The sequence below is a fragment of the Ptychodera flava genome, chromosome 16, assembly GCF_041260155.1.
Source record: "Ptychodera flava strain L36383 chromosome 16, AS_Pfla_20210202, whole genome shotgun sequence".
Classification (NCBI taxonomy): Eukaryota; Metazoa; Hemichordata; class Enteropneusta; family Ptychoderidae; genus Ptychodera; species Ptychodera flava.
Genome location: NC_091943.1, coordinates 11,136,109 through 11,160,959, shown reverse-complemented (window position 1 = coordinate 11,160,959; position 24,851 = coordinate 11,136,109). Strand labels below are relative to the sequence as shown.

Genomic DNA, 24,851 nt, shown 5'->3' with positions numbered 1-24,851 from the left:
CAAACCTTAAATCCGAATACTGTCAATCATGTACAAAGTGAGGGAGCCTGCCTACAGTGGCGTGAAAAATCGCATTCAACTGGCGCCTGTGTAAAGACGAAAACTTTCCACTTTGCAACGACATGATTCCCCGTGCAAAATCTTGTTCGAGTTTCAATGAATCCAAAACCTATACTTAGTCTGGCGTTTGTTGCCGAAATTCGCACTTCGCTCACAACACACAATCAAAGTTTTACCGTATTTTTGCTCTTTCTGAATACATGGTACTTTCATTTCCAAAGTGGATTTGTATCTTTTCATATCTTCATCAATTACATGCATGGCTATGATAGTTTTTGAAAGAAAGAATTTGTACAATCTGGAAAACAACATCTATGCCTACTCCCGACCAAAATTTTTAATTGACAGGGTAAACAGTCGCAGAGATTTTTTATCAAAAAAAGAGAAAAAATTTACAAAACAATTTATGAAAAGTAGAAATCTCCCAATAGTGGCTCAAAACAAACCTAAGTTACTTGCATACCAATTTTCAAAGCCACCTAACATAGCTATCGAGCTTTGAGCTTTTACAAATTTACATTTTCTTTGCTCACTTGCATTTGTTTGGTAATGATAAATTCATTACAACAAATTCCTATCTACAATTCATATCAGATAAGGGAATACTAAGAATAAAGTATTCGGGATTTTTACCCAAAATAACAAAACGTTCCCCTGAATACAATATTGAACAAAACTTTTGTACTAGTAGATCATGCCTGTGGACCTTCACATCATTTTCAACTCAATCGGACGAGGGGCACACAGACATGTTTGATGCTGCTTGAACACTACCAAACACATACATTGTCTCAAATTATAACGTTGATTGTGTGTAAAACGAACATACGACAAAACGCACAAACGCCTCTCGCGAAATATGTTGATTTATTACATTTATCGAATATTATACACGTATATTGTTTAATCACCATATAGCTCAGTCAAGAGAATAGTTTATAGGATAACAAATAAAAAGTTACAATAGGGAGTATAGTAAAATACTACGTACATCACTGATTTTCACAGTAAAAATAAATGAAGGAAAGCGAAAACAGAAAGACAAACAAATTAATTTTTTATCAAAATTTAAAATAAACGAGATGCAATAACAAAGTCAATAATGTGACCCACAAACGAGCATTAAGACATTACAATATGAAACAATATATAACAAAATACTGGAATGAACAAAGGAGCCTTTTACGAAAGACAAATGTGAAGCGATGTTGGGCTTAAGCACAAGCAGTAATCACCTGTCAATCACTTCCTTGGCAAGTCACTATGTTCAGCGGCAGTAATGGTCGTTGCCATTCATGTTCTGTAAAGGAGAAATGCAAATAAAAAGGTCAAAAGGCCTTCGTTGGTTACTCAGTATTAAAGATCGAGATCTAACTTTGAGGTATTGAGTAGGCCCATCGACTTACTCGATACGCAACACAAATATAAGTATTGCTTGTGGTAGTTTGTTTATCAGCCATATTGACAAGTTTTTTAGTACACACCTAAGATAATCACAAGTATAGTCTGACATTTCATTCTATGGTACCGTTCTTTTTACACAAAAGATTAGCTAAGCCGGTATTGTTCACTAATGTCATGGTCAAGTCGTGACCTCCCCAGCAGAAAGCCCTTCAATAGCTTCTGATGCAGCTCATAAACAATGCGGCATTATTTTTTCCACTTTTGTCAAAGGCTTTTTTGTTTTGTTTTGTTTTTGGTATCCACTCGGAATGTCCCAACTACTTAACTTATCCTGAGAGATTTTTATCGCCTAACAATTTAAGAGACAGCTGTAAACTGGAAAAGGGTTATGCCATAGTTCTTTACGCCAAACAGAGGAAAAATAAACCTTAAATATAAAATATGTCACAACATTCCTAGGCTCTGTACGCCTGAAATGATTAAAAGTTTGACTATCTCTTCAAGCTGCTATCACTGGTACAGCATTAATTTGCACAACAACTCATGAAAGAGTGAAACTATAGCAACCTTATTACCAGCTACCCGAAACAGTCGTTTCGAGAATAAAAATAGAATTTATCATATCACCGCGTTGAATTTTGTTTATGCTTGTAAATTATTTACTCAGTTGTTGTGAGAAAAGTCACGATGGTCTGCATCTCCAACGTAAAATTAAACTCTTACCACCCTTTCATGGATTGATCTTCAATATATCCTTGATGTACGACAAATGTTACAAAGCAAATTATGTTCCTTCTGAAATGTCATAAATATATTTGAATGAGTTAAGTCGGTCGAATTATAAAGAGACAGGAGAGTGCAACTTTTGCCCTGTTACAAAATGAAAATACATTTCCTCTTTGCAAGTAAACATAGTGTTGCATTCAATAAGACATATTACCTGCATTCGAATGATGTATCTCAAATTCTGATTACTGAATGACCATAAAAAAGTTTTTTTCTAAAGGTACGAATTTGAAGTTTAATATGTTATTCGGTAATGCTCTGTGGGAAACACACCATGACCTGGATGTCTCAAAGGTAACATGTAAGAGCGTTGTTAAAACTCTCTGGAAAGAACGAAGCGCCCCCAACGACAGTCCGTCTTGTTGAAAGCTGTTGCTTTGAAAGGTTTTGCAGTTTTCTTTGGCGTGTGTGTTTTAACTTTTATTAAGTGTTTTACAATCTCTTTGATTGCGGTCTTTGTTTAAAGAAACTTTAAAAGGGTTGTTAGTAAAAATGAAAATATACAAATAAATAGATAAAGTAGGTTTATCTAACGATTGCGGAGATGCATGAAGCTTAAGTTAAAGATATTATTACTTTATATTTGAAGTATTATACAATTATGTCCAGAATACCCTGGTTCTGCATCGAGCATTTTAATTTCCTGGGCAGATATCTGTTACATATTTTGACTTTAATGTCAATGAAAGGTGAGTGACACGTACACAAAGCTATTAATATTTCTTGTCTTTTAGTCAACAGGTTTTAAATGAACAGCTATTTTAACATTATCAGTGCAAAAAACAAAGTGACATAGTGATTTCTATCTCACGTGATTAACCTTAATATTTTCAGTCATGTTGAGTGTGTATGTGTCTGTGTGTGTGTGTGTGTGTGTGTGTGTGTGTGGTATTCCTACTGTCACAATATTCCATTTACCGTTGATATGTCCCATTCGAGACTTTGCAATTTAACAGTGCATTGTTTACAATATTCATGATATTGTTGATAACTGCATTTCGTCTTGACTTACGGGTAGAGGACTCGATCTGAGGGATCGAGTTTCTGCTACTCTGTAAGGGATTATGGAGGTGTCACGGTCTTTTGCTTTCATTGACATTGTAATCTAGTGCGTAAATTCCCTGGCAAGACAATCTGACGTCGGCCTGTGCCTTAACCCCACTTTTCAACAATAACGTTGTAAATTGAACAGGTGGACTATGTCGGTAAGTTGGACACTTAATATTTATACATGATATTTACAGAAAATATATATAAAATGTATGACAGTTAGATTAACATAATTATCAACTGCCAAAGGCTTAAACATTGACAACAAGCCTCACCTTTAATTGTCTGTGTGGAATGTGAGTCCCACAGTTCCTGCAATATACAACTCTCATTTCACACTTTTCAAGATGGTCTGCAAGTTCGTTTCTTGGAAAGTTTCGATTACATCCTAGGTACTCACAAATACGATTATTCGATGGACATTTAAAATCATGTTCCTGAAAGAGATGAGAAAAATATGATCATGTAGTAAACATTCTTTCCGGCAGTAACTGAGAGTTGAGTGGCATTGTTTCCTTTAGAGATTGTTAACAATATCGTAAAAGCGAATTAGATGTTCATGATTCATTAGCATACATTACAGCATTTATAGTGAAACATTAAGGTTTCTTGCCCTATCATCAGTGAAACTGTGTTTAAGTCAACCCACGTAATATGTAGTTTTAGCTGTGTACCGTCAGGCGTACGTTTCTGTTAGGCATATTTCCCAATAGTTGTAACAGAATTGAGGGCAAAAGAAAAACAAAAGATAGCAGAATTACAAGAGAGACCAGGAAAACTCATCACAATTATACTCACTTGTACGAACTCCAAGTAGGTTCCACTCCATGCACAGTTTTTATTCAAACACTGAACTCGTACCTCGTTCAATTCACGTTGAACAGCTATGTCGGGAAATATCTGTTGCAAACGAAAGAAGACCTTTAGTGAACATGCGCAAGAGAGAAGAATGTAACGGGAGTTTTGATAAAACAATTGCCAAAAATGTTAATATAATATACTTATACAAAGGTGAGATGGTGTATGAGTTCTGCGTAAGCAATGCAAAATCACCACTTTACAATGCCATCGAGCCGTAAAGGACAGAATGTCCTTACCAAGCATATGCATGCAATGTGTTAACACAGTCCTGTGCTGTTAAAAATATCGCATTTGTTGACACATTAGGTCATGACGAAACTATTGAAAGCCAAGCGTTTCATTCAGTGTTCAACAGAAATATATATTATTTGTATTCGTGAGACTTTCATTGGTTACATATGGTTAAACGTACCTAAGGAGTATCACAAATTGTGTTAAGGTGCATAATATCTGTAAACAGTATGCGCTACTTAAGCCCATTTTGGGCTCCACAGACCAAGGCTTCTATTTTTCAGAGAAGGGCGCCTGTGAAGTTATTTAGTCTGCGTCTAAGTAAACGGAACCGAATGTGGTTCCTACAAGTAAGAAGCAAACATGTATCGCATAAGAATAAGACTAATTATGGTGACGCATACTGTACCCGTATAACTCTTCGAATACCACAACTCGAGTGGTCTTGACAGGCTCAACCTCTTACTGACTACAGTGAAAGCAATTAAGCAGTTTAAAGTAAAGCAGTAAAGCCGTTTATTAGCGGTAACTGAATGAACTTTCGTTAAACTTTACAGAAGTACTTATAACGATAGACGAGTGAACTTTCATACACAATAATGCCGTTCATAATAATTGGTAATTAGAATATTTAATAAGACGCTTTTTAACTGTAGAGTGTCTTCAGCAAATTGCCGAATATCGCAAATGATATTGATCATACCAAGAATTTGGTAATTGCAGACATTTGCTGTTTGTCACAATATTCCATACAATTGAAATTTGTGGAAAGGAAACGCTATTAGAGGTGGAAGTATCAATTTATACAGACAAGGCCAAAAAAAAAGAAATGTTTCTGGTCAGCGCGCGCGTCACTTGAACAACAGCGCGTCACCCTTTTGTTTTGTGTTTGTGGCCGGTGGCCGTGGCTGACACCAAACCAAAATGGCTGAAGAGAAAGACAAAATTCTTTGGGGGAATGATCAGTGACTGCATGAACAGTATATATGTGACTATTTGATAAAACTATAAAACTGACCCTCCTCCCTCCCTTGAGGCAAAAAAAATAAATAAATAAAATAAAATGCGCGTCACCGCACCATTTTTAAGAAAGACCTGACCAGAACATTTCCCTTTTTTGGCCAAGTAGATGATGAGTTTGACTTTCTCACAGCCCCTCGCTGGCTTCACCTCAGACCATAATACCGCCCTCAGCTGTTGAGCTGAGCAAAGCTCAGTTCACGAGTTCCACTACGCTATAGCACGGCTATCGCTAGCTGGGTAGTCTGGTTCCCCGCCCCCTTTCTACGAAAAGGGTCCCTTTTCGTGAGCGTAGCGCAGCCAACGGTAGAAAGGGGGCAGGGAACCAGACTATAGCTGGGTGAGCGTCACTTGTTAGAAAGACCGTTGAGGGCGCATAACTGCGTGGCGAACGAAGGGGCTGTGAGAGAGTCTAATGATGAGTATGCGAAGAATTTTCAGTTGACATACGTGAATATTATTATTTTTGTCAGTATTTTTTAGTCGCTTGAATGGTCTCTCCAATATTGAATATGTCTTTTGACTCTACTCGGCACTTCCGAAATGATATTATTGTTAGGTTGTTAGGTATTAAAAGAAACATAAAACAAGATAATTATCATATACCCATGCCATTATGGCTACATCCTGGTGAAAGTTAACATAAAATATCGACAGAGACGTGATCGTTAAAGGTGCTCAGTTTTTTTAGTGTTCCCGAAAAAAGCTAAATTTTCAATAAGCAAGTAAACAAACGAACTAGCTGCCGTTGTACGCCTTCGACGCGATGTTGCCGATAGTTGAAGGGCTATTCGGAACAACGATATCGATATTTTTGGTAGCAAAATGAAATAATAGGTGGTAAAATTTTGAAATGTTATCCCACGGTAGTTTCAGGTAATTTCTTGTCATTTTTTGCTCACGTGCTCGCACACGTGCGCATATGGTTTACCGATGTCTCTCTGTGTGTGTGTGTGTGTGTGTGTGTGTGTGTGTGTGTGTGTGTACCTGATATCTCAAGAACTGCTTAAGGGATGTCAACCAAATTTGGTACACAGCTTCAGGATCTAAATGGCAAGAACTGAAGAGGTTTTGGTGAGCGTGACTTGGATATTAATGAAGTGAAGTTATGAAAGTTTTAATTTTTCTGTTTCATGGTTGTCTATGAGCTTTCGCTAACGCCGCGTATGACAAATGAAAACGATCGATTGACGAGATCGACTGTTTGAGGGCGCTGTGAAATGAGTTTGTGCTGGTTTCAACTTCGTATTGAGCGTTAAAAATATTATATTCTATGACTCATTCGACTCACTATTCAAGACAAAAGATCGTTTAGCAAATTAGCTTTCCTTGGTGATTGATCGTTTTCTCTCGCTGCTCGACCGCCAGAAATGACTACGGCATTATCACTCGCCCGCCGTGGGTCAAAGGTATTGAAGTGTCCAATCAGGTTCGTGCACAGAGTCCAAGGCCGTGACCTACTTCATGTACCTCTGCCGTGTTTTGATTTTGCTTCGCCAAGAAACGTGCTCGCCGTTGTCCATAAAAGTATGTTTGTTCTCCTTTATAAGATTTTTATTTGTTCTAACTGTATCAGATTAAAAAGGTGAGGTTGTTCGTGAAACAAATTTCTGGAAAGGCTTTTGTATGCGTACGATCGACAATTCGTGTTATGGTTAGACGTGGTGGCCATTTTATGATGTTTTCAATACTTGCAAAGCTCTATAGCGTCACTATTGTGATCGAGGTACAGCGTTTTGATTGGGATACAGAAACTCTGCAGAGGGAGAAATGATCGTTGACATGAGCAGTCAATGTACTTGAGCACGTAGTCCGCAGATTGTAGATTGAGAAAATAAACGTGTCCCAGTAAATAATGGAATATTTATGTACATTAACTCGATATTAATCAAATTTCCAGCTCATCGCAAAAAGTGTATTTCAAATTAAAGATTTTTCATGCTGCACTGTACGGAAAAAACCAGTCTGGAGAATAGATCAAGTTGTACTACCCGAGACAAACTTTGTCAATTTTGATTTCATGTCACAAACTTCATACTTCATCCAGTATCGCGTATTTCAGCCTTTGTGAAGCCATTTTATTGATATTTTCAATTTTTGTTTGGCTTTGTTGTGGAACATGTTGAATTGTCTCCGCGGATATGAAGGCACTAGGCCCTGGTGCAAACATATTCAGCCAAATTATCGTTTCGAAGCAAAGAGTTCTATCACAGAAACACCATCAATTCTCTCTAGCAAAGGTGCATTAAATAAGCTTATATTCAGTAAAATGCCACATAAGGTGAAAAGTGTGACGGGGTCGAAGTGACTTCAGTGGTACGAGGTTACCAAAACCAGTGTGAATGACTGTGGTCGAAGCGAACAGGGGTCGGGATGACCTGTTCCCCAAACGAGCTACCTTCACGAGTCTGTTTCGTCGCATGTTGTTCTCAGCATCACAAACATTTCTATGTACCACAGTTTACTTGCATCGAAGCGCGCGCGTACTACCGGTATTTGCACTGCAGTGCAAATACGAAAAAACATTATTCCATACCTGCATGCAAATGAATAGAACAGCGCGTGATCCTTGTCTTTCAATGTGTGTCGCGTAAACTATTTAAAATGTGTTCGCTTGTGTTTTTAGTTCCTTTGTTTTCTCGATAAAATAAACAGGGGGAACATATGTAATAATAACAGAACCCATGGCGAGCGAGCAAGCTTGCCGTACCTGGGGTATTTGCACTCGTGTTTGCGTTGAATCCGGCTGTCCATTCACTCGCTGCGCTCGTGAAAGCACGACCGCCGGATCCCCCGCAAACACTCGTGTAAATACCGCTGGTACGGCGCGATTGCGAATTGCACTCTCTCGCCATGGGGTTCTCGAATCTGTCATAATACGCCTCTGCTATGTATCACAGCAAATAGTTATTTTTGATGGCCATGGATCCTCGTTTTTTACGAACCCGGAAGTGTGTCTCGCTCAATGCATTTCCTATCGATAGCGAGGCCTGCCCGCGTTCTATGTATCTTTTTTCAATGCCAGTACAACGCTATCTGTGCTAAATTTGTGGCGATATGCTCCCGTATGATGGAAAAACCTATCTTATTCTAACATGGACGTAGCTGATTTTGGACTTCGATTTCGTAAATGTGATGTCCATGCATTGAGTTGGGGTTGGCGCGTGTAATGCAATCTTCGCCCGCTTGCGGTCTGATATCCCGCATAAGGCATAAGACCACAAGAAAAATTGCTAGAAACCCGTATTTCAACTCTGTTGTCGATTTTTAGTTGAATCCATTGCTTACCGGAGAGGTTTTTCCAGGATTGGGAGCCATGGCAATGCAAATCTATGTCTTTTCTCTGTACTGTGCCCTTATGGATCGCCTCTAACTCCTGAAAACAACGGTCGAAATCAAAACCACGCGGCCAATTGCAAGCAAAGGGTTCAAAGATCATTTCCTTTCAATGAAGTTGCAAACATGTAGCAAAAGTTCAAATTGCACATAAAGGCAATATATTATGACACACGTGAGCACTTTCAGTTAATATCTGGTCATACACGGTCATTAAAAGCTTAAGGGTCATGTAGCCGGATCTAACCTTAAACGGACATTGCACATGGCATGACAGTGCGAGGTCGCAAGCGCAATACCGATTGACATCATTGTGAAAACTCAACAGTGCGGACGCACATAGGCGATTTTTCCGTTGTTGCTAGGCGTGTCTATTCCAGATTCTGTCGTCGTTAAGGCGAGACGACGGGCGCCACCGAGTAGAAGCTGACTGACAGGGCGACATATCAGGTAAGCTGAGCTCTCCAAATTTCATTAAATTTTGACCGTTAAATTAGATAAATATGTTTTAAGTGCATTGGTTCTAGTAGATTGATGGTACGACAGTTGTTTGATGGCTTTTCCCCAGAAATTTGACATTTTTTTCGGAAATACGGCAAACACTTTCAATGTCCATTGTGGATGGGTTATGACATATCTGGCAGAAACTTGCGAAATTAATACCGTCGTTTGAGAAGTTAACATTTCCGTCTCATAGGTTTAATTTCTAAAGTTTTAGTAAATTTATTATCCTTACTCATCATTTAATGTGCTGAAGCAAAATCGGACTTGGGAAGATCAGATGGCATTCTGAGAGCGATTTATTTTCAGCTATGTACGAACCGAAGTGAAAACAAAGCAACCAAGGAGGCCGTACAACATGTCTGGTAATCGATTGCAACTAAAATAATATTGCAGGGTTTAACGGAACTGTTATTTTGCAGAACATCTCTTTGGGATAAGCGGAAAATCTTCCTCCGTATCTGACAGTTTCATTAGTTTCCATTGCAACATTCTGTGTAGAGAAATAACATATCTTCCCTTTCATCAAAAAATATTTTTACACAGATCTGATGGCCCTGTTTGATATGCTAAAAGCTGCATTCTAAAATATAAAAGCATCTGTTTATGTGTAGGATAAAAATACTTGTGTCAATAATATGTACATGCATAAAACTCGTAAGGCTGCGTTCACAAAAAGCGGTTAGGGGGGCTGGAGGAATTCGGGGGGTTTCGAAAATTTTGGGGTAGTAGAGGGGGACTTGAAAATTTTGCTCTACCTGTAGGAGGGGGGGCTTGAAAATTTTTTGGTTCCCTTTTATGTTTCACATTTTCCAATTCAAAGTTTTTGTAGGTAGTTCAATGAAAAATGAATACCATTTTTATGTCATCGAATTGTTGTAATGTTGGTAATAATTTAACAAAATCTAGACCCATTTTTGTTAAATTTCATGACTTTTATCTCGAAAATATCTAAACATGTGCGATTTGTAGTAAAAAGCCAAATGAGCCTAGTTATACAGGGCAGAAGCTGCATGATGATTTTTGCGATATTTCTATGCAATATATCAACTACAGTTTCTTGCTGTCTCCCTACAGCATGCTCAAACACACAATATTCAGTTTGTCGACAAAGCCTGTATATAAAAATATGTATTTGGTGACAATTTAATTACAGTTCAGACTGACAGTCAGTGATACAAATGCATGGTACACATACACAGGCTGTGATAGCAAGCTGAATACTGGACAGTTCAAGATGCCATAGGGTGTAGAACAAGAACTCAGTTGTATAAAGAACAAAAATATTGTCAAAATTATCAAAGTATCACTATCAGATTCTGCTCTGCTACTGTAGTGTCAATGTTACTGCATACCTGAGCAGTGCAGAGACAGCTCTGACTCTGATGTACACGGTAGTTGAAGAAGAGTTTCGGTCAAATGACGATCATGACAGTGATACATAAAGGCCAGAGAGCAACATATGGAAGACCTGGAGACTTGAAAAGTGATCGCGAATTTTTGAATTGTGGCATATGAGAATAATCAAACATTAAAGAAAAAAGATGGGGTCACCATGCTTTATTTTCTATATTTTCACATTCTTGTCATAAAATAATACAAAAGTAAAACTTTGAACAGTGAGGACTTATTGAAAAAAATGTGACTAAATGGAATTATTTATTTTTTAGCCAAATTTGCCATTATTACACCCAAAATTTCAGAGATTAAAACATTTATTTGATGGAATTTTTTAGCCAACAGTATTGTCAATTTTAAGTAGCACTTAATTCATATATGTCTTGTACTTTTGAAACAAATTTCTGGTAGGTGACTGTGCTCAGTTTTTGACAATATGGCAATGAGCCAGAATTCATAATTTGCCTACTCTCTCATGATCGTCATTTTTTTTGTGCTCTTCGGCAGCAACAATTGACCTTGCCAGAGTTGGATGACAAATCCAAAAAGTTCACTGATGCCTTTAAGATGAATCAATTTAAGAACTTGTCTCAGAAATATGACTTTATAAATTGCTAATAGCAGGTAGTGTTGAACACCTGTGAGCGGAACGCCGCAATACGTGATTTTTTCTGCATACACATCCTTTACAAACATGTGGGATTGTGATAGTTGGGGGAACTTGAAAAATTTTGATCATATAGAGGGGGGCATTTGAAAATTATTTAGGGTGTTGAGGGGGGATCTGAAAAAAATAAGATTATTATCGTGATTCCTCCAGCCCCCCCCCCAATCGTTATTTGTGAACGCAGCCTAAGTCTCAAGCTACCAGAGTAAATGACTAGGTGTTGGAACAGCTGATGATGTGAGAGCTCTATGTGATCTATGCAGTGACAGTTACACATGTATCTAATGACTAAATATCGGTAGGTTAGTAGACCTGACTGTGTTGTGCTCAGGGATATTAGCTGAGAAAAGTCTAATACACCCGGCAGGATAACCACTAAGTAGGCAGATGACCTGACTGTATTGTGCTCAGGGATATTAAAGGTATACTGTCACCTGTTCCAATTTTGCCACAGTTACCATGGAAAGAGAAAATCTAACCAATCACAGATTTTAAGCGGGTGGCCGCTTTTTAAAAACAGCACCCCCACACGGGCATTTTGAATACCAAGGAACGCCCCTTTGAACATATATGGGCATATTTAGATTACAGGTGACTGTAAACCTTTAACTGAGAAAAGTCTAGTACACCCGGCAGGATAACCACTAAGTAGGCAGATGACCTGGCTGTCTAACAGTATAGTGTATATAGAAATCTTGGCCTTGAATACAGGAATACTGCTAGGTAGGATGAGAAGTGACTTAAACAGATGCAGGGATGTTGTATATTATTGATACACAATAGAAAGAGAAAGTAGAGTAGTAGATAACGAACAATATCATTATATTAGGAAATCACTAAATAGCAGGGAGAACTTACAAGTACCTATGAAGTAAATAGGGTATTCAGGGGAAGGTATGCTCATTTACATAATCACATTACATGTATAGCAAGAAAATAATTGATTCAGTTGATACTAATGTAATGTACCACGTTAATATGCATTTACATCAAGAAGACCCAAGTTGTATTTTTTTTTAAATTGGATACATACCTAAAAATGTTATTTACACTTCCCATTAAAAGTATTGTCATAACATTTGTTTTCTACTTGCAGATCACGGCACATCTATACAGTGAAAGAACTGACACAGCAAGTGCAAGAAGAATGTTTTGCTTTTTTAATTTAATTTTGCAATAAAATGTTAACCTTAACAATATTCCTGACTGTCCTGCAATTTTATTTAGTTGTGGCAATATGGAAGCTTGGAATAAGTGTTGTATGTGTTTCAAAAAATGTGTGGGTGTAGTACCCTTAGATAAATTACAAAATGCATGACAAAGAAATATTTTATTCTATCTGAAATGAATACCAAGATGACTAAACCAAAGTCTCAGCAGTCCTGCAATCATTTTTGAAGGCAATATATGTCTCGATGTGTACATAGACGTAAGAGCAAATAATACCTGAAATATACAGTAAAGCCCCATTAGCTGTATCTTTTCTACACATGCACTTTGCAATGCTCACCAAAATATATTATCTGATTTTCAAAGATAGCTTTTGCATTCCCTGTCATTACTTGCATCCATATTTGGAAGCCAAAATTATTGTATTGTTACAAATCTAAATTGTACATTCTTCACCAAATTTAAAAACTTTTTTATCACATTTTGGGAAGGACTTTGGCTTTAGTTACTTTTGATTGTAAATCATATGTAAAAATAATCCTAAAATACAGCTAATGTGCCTTAAAACAAAACACATCTTTCCTAAAAAAAGTATGTTGTTTTACAATGATCAGACGTAGGCTTACTTTGTTAAAATAAAGGAAAAAATCATTTATAACAAGTTACAAAATGGATACGATACATCATTTCTGAACTAAAAGGCAATGATGATGAAAAATGAAATTCTAAAAAAACGACAGAGATGGCAAAGGTCATCGGTAGAGGGCGGCTTTATTTACTCGCTAGGTCATGGTCGATGATGTTTTGGGCACATTTTAAGTTAACATTTCCGTCTCACGGCTTTAATACAAAACCGAATACGTAGTCTCAAAGCTAAGTATCTGCGCTATCGATCACTGGCCAAATCTAACTTGGGGACGACAAGGTGACGGAGTAAAACGCTAAAATTTAGGGCGGTGTGAGTAATTTTGAGGGTAGAACGCACGCGACGACTTTGTTTTTCACCATATTTTTTCACAAAATGGACAATTTTGTGTCGAAAGTCTGTACCGCCCTAAAGGTTACCTAGACATCTTTCATAGTATTCAGTTTTTACGGCACACGGAACACAGGTAGACAGACCCTAAGCGAAAATATCCATGGTTTCAATTGCAGAATGCGGCGATATAAATTTGAATTTTTTCGTTCCATACCCCCCACGTAGAGAAGTTCGATTTGGTGCGTTCCGACTATGTGCGTCGCCACTGCAATACAAACAGAAAGGCTGTCGCTCTCTTTGACTCCGTACGTCGATATCGCGCGATCGAAATCGGGAGGGTTCAAAGCAGGGGAGTTCATTCTTTATTACATGCCTCGCATATCGAACGTCGCGCGCTCCATAGGATTCAACGGTAACTCGCCGATGACGTCGCGGGCGGCATAGTCATCACTGGACTGAAAATGAAACGGAACTATTTTCAACTTGAAAACTTTTGGATGTAAAAGTCTTGAAATTTCATGTTTTGCACAGAAAATCCGGTTTTTGGAAAATTTCGCATAAAAATAAACCGCATAACAGTAGTTTAAATATATCAATGCGCCATTCGATAATGAAAATCGTTCTATTTTTAACCGTTTTTCGTCTAAAATGAAAATAAAACATTTGACTATAATTTGCCAATAAACGTAAATATTCTTGGTGCAAACTGAGTAAGAGAGACATGTAAGCTTAATAAAACATTATAGCCCAAACAAGGGGCTATGTACCCTCGGGCAGGAGACCATTTGCCCTCCTTACGTCGGGCAAATGGTCACCTACCCTCGGGCACATAGTCCCATGTTTGGGCTATATTATATTATATTATAGCTTTGTCAATACCAGTGAATTTTGTGACGTCATATCCATACATTATTACTGATAATGTATTCCATTATTCAGCATTGCGGCCCCACAGCGAGCAAGTTTTTTTTTGGAAAACGAAAATAGGACTGCGCATTTAAAAGGAGGGGAAATATCGGATAAACCATGTAATACACAAAACTATAAATCTTGACAATGGTTCACAATATTGATAATAATGTCTTACTGTACGATTTATTACATTTTTGAGTCCTCACGCACGCACTTGCCGTCTGTCTGGCTGGCGCTCAGCATGCAGTCCCCGTCCGATACGCTGGTTGTATTACTACGTTTGTTTACAACATGGTTCGCTTCGTTGCCGTATACTATAGGTGAAACAGAGCTCAGTACGTTTGCAAACTCCTTGACGATACTGGGTTTGACACATGGCATATTATGTATGTCAGTGGCCATGTAAACGATGCAAGCGTGAAAGGCTACTCGAACCAGCCGTAAACAGGCCAACAACGGCAGCTTGCTGTCATCAACCTTGGCCGGAAGTATCTACGGAAATTAATACGGAGCCATTCAAAGTTTCGGTCCAAGGTCAGCTACTACCAACAATCATGACGACCGTGGACTCTCCGTTGATCTAACATCTCGGCCACCTAATTCTGATGCACTGACTGTAATCGGAGACAACTTTCATTCATCGTTTTTTTCTCCATGTCTGTGATTTTACCTTGCCTTGTTCTCGATATCGCGACGGTACCGAAACTCTCTAGTATGTTTGTCAACTGTACCTTTCAAGCACCCGTTTACGTCAAGTTCTGTCGTTCGCCGAAATAAAATAGCTCTTCTCAAGAAGCCATCGAAAATTAAATTTATAGACACAGTTATTATTGAAATATAAACATTTGAATAACAATGTTGAACTCTGTTGATATCGTTTGCAATGAATGCTGTACTACTAGCGACATAATAATGATCGTATTGATCAGCTGATACCATAGCATGCAGCTCGCTGATCATACTGATGTCGATGCATGAACATTCCGTTTTCTTCATCTCTGGCGTGTCGATTTTTGAATGGCATGATATTTAAAGGTGATGTTTCAAGTTTGATATAGACGGTAGGGATGCAGTTACTTTTCATTTCCTTCGAAAATACATCGTTTTCAATTCAAAATGAACCGTGAAAGTGCTGGTCATTTTTTGTGCTGAACGTGCGTGTTCAGTGCAGTGCACTGTGCAGTGTGGAGTGCATGTAATATGTACAGAGTCAGGGCCGATCATGCTGGACGACGCTCACTGGCTTCAAACTCAGTTTAAATTTCCTTTTTTATTCGTTTTCTACAACTACAAATTCACTGGCATTGCCAAAACTATAAAATAATAGCAATAATGCACCCCCTCCCGGCCCATAATGGACTCAAGCAAACTTTGCACTCCATAATGTACTCGGCTTCGCCTCGTCATTATGTCGTGCAAAGTTTGCTTTCGTCCATTATGGGCCGGGAGGGGGTGCATTATTGCTTAAATATTGAATCACAAAGTTACTAGTTTCACATTTGTTTTATCTTACTGGGTTCAGTGAGGTATGGAGGAATTCCTGTTCGTCATGTTCACTTCAGTGAAAACGACGCAAGCTTATAGTTAATGAATGAAGCCTATTCACCTATGTTCGCTTGTAAAATGCTTGGCATGGGTATATGATGAATATTTATTGCCCGATATCCCCTATACCATGTGTCGTATCGGCATTCGTATATTTTTGCCGAGTCAGACACTCGATTCCGTCTTAATTGTGTCTGATACAACACAAATGGCACTCACACTGATACCACACAAGAAGAGGCGATATCGGGATTCATCTCCAATTGTCACACTCTACGAATGCAACAATATCATTTGTTGGCATTATTAAAGTGATTAGCTTAATGTTCAGTGTTTGATTTCGCACAATAGTTTCAATTATGTTAACGATAATATAGTGAGTTTTACTTCACAGAGTTCGTAAGATTAATATGGCCATTGTACGATTTTGGAAAACTTCGCGAACTGAAAGAAGGCCATTGTGCAAAAGATTACGCAAATAAACAGAACTGCCATCTATAATCGTCCACATTATATCAGTGACACCATTATTTGGTGATTATTCATTGTGGTGTAACAGACTAATTTTCAAAGTCGTCAGGTCATCCCACCGCTGTGCGTAAAGCAGTACAAATTTGAAACTCACTTTTTTTGCCGACAGTGAATAGAACATTCCAACTTCCAAACAAGGCCTGCAGCTGGCATTTTTGGTCCTGGAAAAAATGACAGTGATTCATAATGAATGAAAATCTAAAATACTGATTGTTTCTTTTGTACTTGAATTGAAGAAAAATGTCCTGCACAAGCCTGTGCAGTACAAACAGTTGTGTCAAATTGTCTACGTTACTATGATTTATTATGTAACAGCCTGACATTTAGCCCGCACTTCCTGTGTCACAATGAGGTTCCAAAGCAGCGTTCTTCGAGTAGGGCGAAAGTTAACAGAAGTATCGAGATGAAAGTTGAAATTGTGCACACCACTTGAAACCGATGCATTAAAGTATGAAGGAAACAGTTGGCTACATGTTTGAAAAATTAGAAAACTGGCTAAAATATTTAATATGTAAATCTCAGCTAACCTTGGGGATAAAATCTGAATGAGATTGTCGAAATAAAAATTATTCACATCAGATCAGCTGTTGGTTATGTGGCGAAGAGGTAAAGATGTTTTGAGACGATATTAAGTTTGCCAAAAGAACTTCCTTTTCTTGCATAAACTTGAAAAAGCCATGCCTCGGACCAAATTTTGAAACTGTCATATGAGCATTTTTCAGCGGACATGGTAACGGGAAAATGAGAAAGCGAGTCAAACAATCAAGGTTATCCACTATAAACCGATTCGAAAACACTGCAAAAACAGCTGTGCAGTTGACGGAACACATACCACAAGAATGCAGTCATTATAGGAAGAAAATTGCCATTAAAAATGCAATAAAATCGACGTCGTTTTGCATTGTGTAACTCTACTCGGCTCCAGTACAGTTTTACATGCGAGACAGGGACGGACAAAAACCTTAAAACACGACAAAATAGCCAAATGAAACCAATGTACGGAGGCTGGCACTATCGTATCACCATCATATCACCCCTAGACCGAAAGTTTCAGACTCGGAGTTTCGCAGTACCTGTTAATAATGTTTGCCACACAGATCCTACAGAAACGATGTCCGCAAAAGCTTTGCACTGGATTATGAAGTATGTGGTTGCAACAGCAACACCGGAATGTGTCTTTAACGATCGGTCTATCATATCGACGAGAGATGAATGCACCCATACCTATGGCCTGTGCCGGAGTATTTTGAGGCAAGTTTACGTATATTAGTGACTGTGGTTTGTATATAGCTTGAACTGAACGAATCCGCCTTGAGCGTCAAATTTTGTGTACTCTTGAAACGACAATCGCCCCAATAGGCAACGTAAGTTCCACCGGAGCCCGCATGAGCACCGCCTACATGTCATTATGCCATTACCTTAGACAAGGTTACCGAGTTTATTTCTTGGGTCTCCCTATCCCTGCTCGCTTTTAATGTCGCGTATTCTCGGCAGAACTTCATAGCCCCGAAAAAGACATGTTCAAACGGCGCGGTATAAGGTTTCCTGCGTCCGCATTTGCAAAAACTTCCGTTGTCAGTCGAGTTGGCAGCCCCAGCGAAACTCATCAGCATCAAGGACAGCATCAAGGAAATAAACACCTCACCAGTCAGTTCAATATACAATAGATTGCTGCCGTCGTAATTGCCAGTATTATTCGCCGTATCCATATTAAGCGATGCCACCTTCATGACATCTTCATTAATTATTGAAATTTAACTTTTCTCTGGTTTTTTTTTTAATGTCTAACACATCTATGATAAAAATCAATACACGTAGTTCATCATAAAAAGTAAAGCCCTGGTAACGCTTCCGCGATTTCAATGACAAATTCCATGACATTTGCTACATGGTCTGTTTGTTTTGTTTTTTGAAAACGTAAGTGGCTGCATTTATTTTGATGTGTGGCACAACACAGAGTCCACGCTGACTTAAGTTTCGATAGATGTTGTTTGTATATTTTGTAAAACTTCTCCGCCGAGTCACAAATTACCGATATATCTTGATCGATTTTCATCTCAACATTAATTTATCGTCATGTCTAGAAACGGATATGCCTTGGCATCTACATATTTCATTAACGTTGCACATTATGCGAAGATTAATGAGCTCTACCCCTCCACTGCATCCACCCATCCATCCATCTACCTATCCATTCATCCATCCGTCCGTCCGTCCGTCCGCGCGTGCATACATACGTATGTACATACATACATACATACATACATACATACATACATACAGACGTACGTACGTACGTACGTACATACATACATACATACATACATACGATAAACGTAAGGAAGAGATATAGAGAATGGTCATCAGAGTTAAGCTTATTTCATACTTTCGGGCTGAATTTGTCCGACCTCTTTTAGCTGTAAGGATTACGGCTACCTTAGACCGATAAGTTTAAGAGCTTTTCATTACCTGTTAATAATGTTTGCCACACAGATCCTACAGAAACGATGTCCGCAAAAGCTTTGCACTGGATTATGAAGTACGTGGTTGCAACAGCTACACCGGAATGTGTCTTTAACAATCGGTCTATCATATCGACGAGACATGCATGCACCCATACCTATGGCCTGTGCCGGAGTATTTTGAGGTAAGGTTATGTATAGCTGTGGTTTGTATGTAGCTCACTGAAAGAATCCGCCTTGAGCGTCAAATTTTATGTACTCTTGAAACGACAACCAACCACCGGAATAGACAACGTAATTTCCACCGGAGCCCGCATGAGCACCGCATGTCATTATGCCATTACCTTATTATGCACAGACAAACAGAAAGACAGTCTGTCTTTGCCTTATGTTAATGAGAAAAGGTTACCGAGGCCATGGATGCCGAGGATATTTCGGGGGTTACCCTGTTCGTTTTTCATGTTGAGGATTCTCGTCAGAACTTATAGCCCCAAAAAGGACCCATTACTAAAACAAATTTACATGTTCAAACGGCGCAGTATAAAGTTTCGTGCGTCTGCATTTACACAAACTTCCGTGGTCGGTTCGAGTTTGCAGCTCCAGCGAAACTCAGTGGGACAGCATCAAGGAAATAAACACCTCACCAGTCAGTTCAATATATACAATAGATTGCTGCCGTCGTAATTGCCAACGTTATTCGCCGTATCCATATTAAGCGATGCCACCTTCATGACATCTTCATTAAATATTGAAATTTAACCTTTTTCTGTTCTTTTTAATGTCTAGCACAACCATGATACAGCGCTGTAAAAAAGTAAACTGGTAAAGCATGTACGTTATTTCAGTAAAAAAAATGCATGACATTTGCTACATTGTCTGTTTTGTTTGTGAAAAACGTCAGTGGCTGCGTTTATTTTGATGTGTAGAACAACAAGGAGTCTACGTTAACTTTATTTTCGATACTAGATGTTGTTTGTATATTTTTTGAAACATCTCCGCCGGGTCACAAGTTACCGATATATCTTGATCGATTTTCATGTCAAAATGAATTTAGCGTCATGTCTAGAAACGGATATGCCTTGGCGATTACACATTTCATTAAGAGTTCGTGATTAACGTAGCAGATTACGCGAAGATTAATGAGCTCTACCCCTCTTCTGCATCTATCCATCCCATCCACCCATCCATCTATCCATTCATCCGTGCGTACGTAAGCAGGGTTTGCTCTGGCTACTCAAGCTGATTAGCCTTTTTGGCTAATACAGTGTGAACACAAGTAGCCAGAATTTTTTTGGAGAGGTGGGGTCAAGGGTCACACATATTCATCTCAAAGGGTCAAAGGTCATATCATTAAACACACAAGAGTAATGATAATCAAATATTTTAGAAGTCCGCCACTTTCTCATCATCATATGTATCCTCAGTGATGCTTTAATAGTTCAATAAAAAAGAATGCTTCGTACCAAAACTCATGCATGACTTGAACTTTCAAAAATCGACCAAAGAAATTGTGAAGTACAAAAAAAAATACAGAAAAGAGTAACATCCTCAAGATCTTCATGAACGTGGCATGGCAATTGGCATGCCATGATCACACTACACGTCCATGGCAAAAAGAGAGCAAAACTCAGTAACTATTTCCGAGCTACGTAAACACAGTGTTTTACAAAGCTGTTTCAAATCAAACTGATTTACACAATCCTCGATATAAAAGTGACATTTTGGTGACATTTCAGCTTGAATCATACCTTGAAATAAAATATGAACGTGAAACAAAGACATCATGTATGCATGTTCAAGATCATGGTGTGAACCATGAACTGGTGGCATGTGCATTGGCTGCACGTAAAGCAACTCTACTTTCCAAGATCAACGGTCCGTTTCTTGTGGAAACAACACCATAACAGTGAAAATTGTAATGGTCACCGGTAAAAGCTCTTCACAGATGAAAGGATGATCGCTGAAAACAACTGAAGTTGCATGTTTAGACTATGACAATCCCCCGGGTAGACTGAAAGATTCAGTCGCGTGCGGGCGCTCCGGCGCACTGCGACCTACGACCCTTTACCAAAGGGTCGTACGTCGCAGTGCGCCGGAGCGCCCGCACGCGACTGAATCTTTCAGTCTATCCCCCGGGAAACCTACACGTGAACAAACGATGGCGGACGTCACTGGAGTGGGACTATTCTATTTAGGTAACGGGGACATTTCGGAGGGGCACAAGTACAGACGTGCCATTTTCCTCACGATGCTATCACGGGAACTTCGATGTCCATTGGTTTCTTTGATCTGAAAAGTAATTTTACCAACTTTTATGACCCATTATACTCTGAAAACAGTGGCGAGGCTTATACTTAGATGAGTACGGTAGTACTCTGGCGAAAGACTCCCCAAGAAATAAAACAAAATACCGCAATGCAACACAACATCGTAGAAAAAAGCGACCGAACGTACAAATTTTGAGTCGCCAGTCTGGCGATTGTTCTGACCGTCTGAGTCGCCAATGAGTGAATCAATTCGCCATTTTGCCGTCTGGCGAGCGGTAGCGCGAACACTGATTAGTAAGTACTTACGTACATACGTATATACATACATACATACATACCTACATACATACGGTAAACGTAAGGAAGACATAAAGAATGGTCAGCAGGGTTAAGCTTATTTCCTACTTTCGGGCTGAATTCGTCCGACCTCTTTTAGCTGTAAGGATTACGGCTACCTTAGACCGATAAGTTTAAGAGCTTTTCATTACCTGTTAATAATGTTTGCCACACAGATCCTACAGAAACGATGTCCGCAAAAGCTTTGCACTGGATTATGAAGTACGTGGTTGCAACAGCTACACCGGAATGTGTCTTTAACAATCGGTCTATCATATCGACGAGACATGCATGCACCCATACTATGGCCTGTGCCGGAGTATTTTGAGGTAAGGTTACGTATAGCTGTGAACGAATCCGCCGTCCTGATGAGCGTCAAATTTTATGTACTCTTGAAACGACAATCGCCCCAATAGGCAACGTAGATTCCACCGGAGCCCGCATGAGCACCGCATACATTAGCCTACCTTATAACTGACCAGGCGCCTGCTTACTGACGGCGTGACTAGATATGTGGATTTATTCCATTTACCACTGCATTACTCTACTAAGACGTACACTGTATCAATTTTCATCTAATGATAAAATCACGACGTAGTTTCGTCTGAAATTCATTTATTTTACGACTCTATTTCATTTAGAATGCGTTTTATTTTGCAAATCATGTTTGTCACTCTCCCTGCAATTCTGCGTTTTCCCAATATTGCACCAAGTGTAGAAAACAAAACAAAAATCTTCTTCGATCTTGACGCAAGCAACACGAAATTGGCTCCCTTCCCTCTCTACGAAAGAATTACGTTGGTCTTGCGTAAGCTTTTGCATGTCTATGAAGTTAACCATTCAAAATTTATTTGCACATTGCACGATTTCTTTCTTTCTTTCACGTTCCGTGTCTGCAGCAAAAATCAAAAACAAAAATTCTAACAAATAAGCAACGACAGCACTAACAACAAAATAAACTAAGCTAGCAAATTCTGTCGTGAATAGCTACATTAATTTTGCAAATAAAGTCTTTGCTGCAGCTTAAATTTTATGAACACCATGGCATCGATATTATCAGGAGCAGCCGACGAACTAATTTTAGAGAACAGTGGGGTTTTGGTATATATTACAATGTTACTCTAACCTGTAGTCGACGTGTGAAATGGAAGGAATATAATACAGTGAAAGCGTCCCAACAAAAAAAAACGTAACAACGATAATGTGAATCGTCCATATCATATGTATCCTGCGTGTCTAAATGAGCGTATGTACAGTAGATATTGCCTTGTTTGACACTTTTGCATGTCAAATAGTGATTGACGGCTGTTTGAACCGGGTTGCTAATCCTTACTTAAGAAACTTGCCTGTAATAACCAACAACAGCAAACAAATTCAATTTCTTATCTACTGAGACATTGAAGTATTGTGATGTGAAGTGAGTCTGATGCAAATAAGGCCCACTCGAACAAGTATGGACCCTAGCTACCCCATGGACACTACAAACTGGGTAAAAAGGATAGATGGTTAGTAAGTGAAAAAATAAATATATAACAGAAACATTTCAGAAAATAAGAGTGTTTCGCCACGTGTTGGGTGAACACTAACAAATCTGTCTAGTCGATTACACACTATCAGAGAGTGGTATAGTGCATTGAAGATGAGGCACGGCATTTGCTAAGAACAGAACACCATTAAAGGGGTAAAACATCCAAGTAAACTGCATACAAATCGTTTATTTGTAAATGTGGTCAGCTGCAACAAACACTATAATTGTTCTCAATGAATACGGTCAACTTTCGATAATTGATATCCAGTAACTTTTTTTGTTAAACATAGGGCCAAAGTCCCTGAAGCTACTATAGACATGGATACAAAATTAAGTATTTCCTGACTGTATGAAATTATCTCACTAAGGTCATCCTAGGGACCTGTAAACCAAATATTAAAGCTGTCTGACCAGCGGTTTTGAAAAAACAAGCAACCCAACAGTCGACAGAGCTCTGCTGTGTTATGTAGACAATAACTTTTTGTGACACATGTATTGATGAAGAAGGTGGATATCTTTGATAGCTCATTTCAGGATGGCCTGACCAAAAATGGCAAAATTAGCTGCAAAAATACAAAATTGAAGATTTCATCATAATTTCAATATATTACATTAAGATAAAGCCTAGGAACCTGTATACCAAATATCAAAGGTATCAGATGAGTAACTTTTGAGAAACAAATATTTTGACCAAAAATGGCAAAAATTGACCCAAAATACAAAAAATAAAGATTTCAATATATCACACTGAGACTACCCCCAGGAAACCCCTAGAACCTGTATACCAAATATCAAAGGCATTAGACAAGTACTGTTTGAGAAACACATTTTTTTGACCAAAAACGGCAAAAATTGCACCAAAAATACAAATTGCAGATTTCATCATCACATTTAGTTCATCTGTAGGAACCTGTATACCAAATATCAAAGCTGATAGCCGAACAGTTTTAATAAAATAAAGTTTTGACCAAAAATGACAAAAAAATTCCTTGCATCTTTCATTACAATTTGAACAAATCTAAGTTTGGTAATCCCTAGGGACCTGTATACCACAAAAACAAAGCTGTCTGACCAGATGTTATGAAGAAGTTTTTTACCAAAAATGCCTTTTTTGGCGCTAATTTGCATATTTCAACAATATCAAAAAATTAAAAAAAACAGTTCTCATAATCACATTTTTCATCTACACAACAAATAGCAAATCAGTAAGTACGTATGTATGTATGTATGTATGTATGTATGTGTGTATGTATGTATGTATGTATGTATGTATGTATGTATGTATGTATGTATGTACGTATGTATGTATGTATGTATGTATGTATGTATGTATGTATGTATGTATCAATCAAGTATCTATCTGAATGTCTGAATACAATGTATGTCATTTGTCTACATACATCTCTGAACATATTAAAAACGTGTACATATATACATGTAGATGGAAGACAGACAGACAGAGAGACAGACAGATAGATAGATAGAAAAATCTAGATAGATAAAGCAATACTTACAGGTATGGCAAAATTATCCAACATTTCTTGTCTTCGCGTTACTGCTGGGCGAATCATGTGTCTGGTCTTCGCATGACTGTTAAGTGAAATCATATGCTGCCGGTTGTAATACTTCTGATCAACAGCAATCTCATCAAAGGACTATATGAATCAGAACCTATTGTGACCACAGAAAAGTAGAGTAGCTTTCCCGTTTCTCTACTGTCTATGTTGTGATCCGGCCTTGCTGCCTCCACAGGTCACTATGCTAGTGTACATGTATTTCTCGCCAGACTTGTCAGACTTGCCACCAC

The 24,851-nt window shown here is 38.5% G+C and overlaps 1 long non-coding RNA gene across 1 annotated transcript; it reads right to left on the bottom strand.

Moving 5' to 3' along the window:
• Window positions 1-908: 908 nt before the first annotated feature.
• On the bottom strand, window positions 909-24,851 carry LOC139152811 (uncharacterized). Its single transcript, XR_011556716.1, has 5 exons — window positions 24,559-24,851; window positions 16,546-16,612; window positions 3,576-4,200; window positions 2,188-2,259; window positions 909-1,360 (listed from the first exon to the last, which is right to left on the bottom strand). It is a non-coding gene; the product is annotated as an uncharacterized lncRNA (long non-coding RNA).